Below are 2,153 nucleotides of genomic sequence, written 5' to 3' on the forward strand. Positions count from 1 at the left end.
TGTACAGGCCTTCAACCTTCACCAAGACATCCTCTACAAGTCCATAAGCCTGTTTCCTTGAATTGTCTGCCATCTCTAGTGAGATTCTTGCAGCTTGCACCTCAAAGATCCCTAGTTTTTCCATTACAGAGAGGGGCATGAGGTTTATCCCTGACCCCAGGTCACACAGAGCCTTCTCAAAGGTCATGGTGCCTATGGTACAAGGTATTAAGAACTTTCCGGGATTGATGAGCAATGGGGGTTCATCCTCCCAAGTCTCATTACCAAATAGCTTGGCATTCAGCTTCATGATTGCTCCTAGATATTGAGCAACTTGCTCTTCAATAATATCTTCATCCTCTCCAGAGGAAGAATACTCATCAGAGCTCATGAATGGCAATAGTAAGTTTAGTGGAATCTCTATGGTCTCTATATGAGCCTCAGATTCCTTTGGTTCCTCATTAGGGAACTCCTTGGAGGCCAATAGACTTCCATTGAGGTCTTCCTCACTGGAAATCACTGCCTTTCCCCCCTTTACAGGTTCGTCCATGTTGGACGTGTAGATGGCCTTGCACTCTCTCTTTGGACTCTCTTCTGTATTGCTTGGGAGAGTACTAGGAGGGAATTCAGTAACTTTCTTACTCAGCTGACCCACTTGTGCCTCCATATTCCTAATGGAGGACCTTGCTTCAGTCATGAAGCTGAGAGTGGTCTTAGATAGATTAGAGACTACAGTTGCTAAGTCAGGGTGGCTCTGCTTAGAATTCTCTGTCTGTTGCTGAGAAGATGATGGAAAAGGTTTGCTATTGCCAAACCTGTTTCTTCCACCATTATTATTATTATTGAAGTCTTGATTAGGCTTCTGTTGGTCCTTCCATGAGAAATTTGGATGATTCCTCCATGAAGGATTATAAGTGTTTCCATAGGATTCTCCCATGTAATTTACCTCTGCCATTGCAGGATTCTCAGGGTCATAGGCTTCTTCTTCAAAGGAAGCTTCCTTAGTACTGCCTGATGCAGCTTGCATTCCAGACAGACTCTGAAAAATCATACTGACTTGATGAGTCAATATTTTATTCTGAGCCAATATTGTATTCAGAGTATCAATCTCAAGAACTTCTTTCTTCTGAGTTGTCCCATTATTCACGGGATTCTTTTCAGAAGTGCACATGAACTGGTTATTTGCAACCATTTCAATGAGTTGCTGGGCTTCTGCAGGCGTCTTCTTCAGATGAAGAGATCCTCCAACAGAGTGGTCCAATGACATCTTGGACAATTCAGACAGACCATCATAGAATATACATATGATGCTCCATTCTGAGAACATGTCAGAAGGACACCTTCTGATCAATTGCTTGTATCTTTCCCAAGCTTCATAGAGGGATTCACCTTCCTTCTGTCTGAAGGTTTGGACTTCCACTCTAAGCTTGCTCAACTTTTGAGGTGGAAAGAATTTGGCCAAGAAAGCATTGACCAACTTTTTCCAAGAGTTCATGCTATCTTTAGGTTGTGAGTCCAACCATGTCCTAGCTCTGTCTTTTACAGCAAAGGGGAAAAGCATAAGTCTGTAGACCTCAGGATTAACCCCATTGGTCTTAACAGTGTCACAGATTTGCAAGAATTCAGATAAGAACTGATGAGGATCTTCCAATGGAAGTCCATGAAACTTGCAATTCTGCTGCATTAGAAAAACTAATTGAGGCTTAAGCTCAAAGTTGTTTGCTCCAATTGCAGGAATTGAGATGCTCCTTCCACAGAAGTCAGAAGAGAGTGCAATAAAATCACCAAGCATCTTCTTTGCATCTCCACCATTGTTGTTGGGTTCGGCCATCTCTTCTTCTTTTTCGAAAAATTCTGTCAGGTCCTCTCCAGAGTGTTGTGCCTTAGCTTCTCTTAGCTTCCTCTTTAGAGTCCTTTCAGGTTCCGGATCAGCTTCAATAAGAATGTTCTTATCCTTGCTCCTGCTCATATGAAAAAGAAGAGAACAGAAAAGAATAGAACTCCTCTATGTCACAGTATAGAGATTCCCTTATGTAAGTAGAAGAATAGAAGAGTAGAATGAAGAAGAGAGAAGATGAAGAATTCGAACACAGAGAGGAAGAGAAGGTTCGAATTATAAGAACAAGAGAAGTGTTAGTAAAAAAATAAATAAATAGAAATAGATGAGAGAGAGA

At 41.6% G+C, this 2,153-nt stretch overlaps 1 non-coding gene across 1 annotated transcript; it reads left to right on the top strand.

The window, feature by feature from the left end:
* Nucleotides 1-1,304: 1,304 nt before the first annotated feature.
* Nucleotides 1,305-1,408, top strand: LOC148573994 (small nucleolar RNA R71). Its single transcript, XR_015906321.1, has one exon. It is a non-coding gene; the product is annotated as a small nucleolar RNA R71 (small nucleolar RNA).
* Nucleotides 1,409-2,153: the final 745 nt, after the last annotated feature.

This window comes from Arachis ipaensis, chromosome B2 (assembly GCF_059453495.1).
Source record: "Arachis ipaensis isolate K30076 ecotype BB chromosome B2, ASM5945349v1, whole genome shotgun sequence".
NCBI lineage: Eukaryota > Viridiplantae > Streptophyta > Magnoliopsida > Fabales > Fabaceae > Arachis > Arachis ipaensis.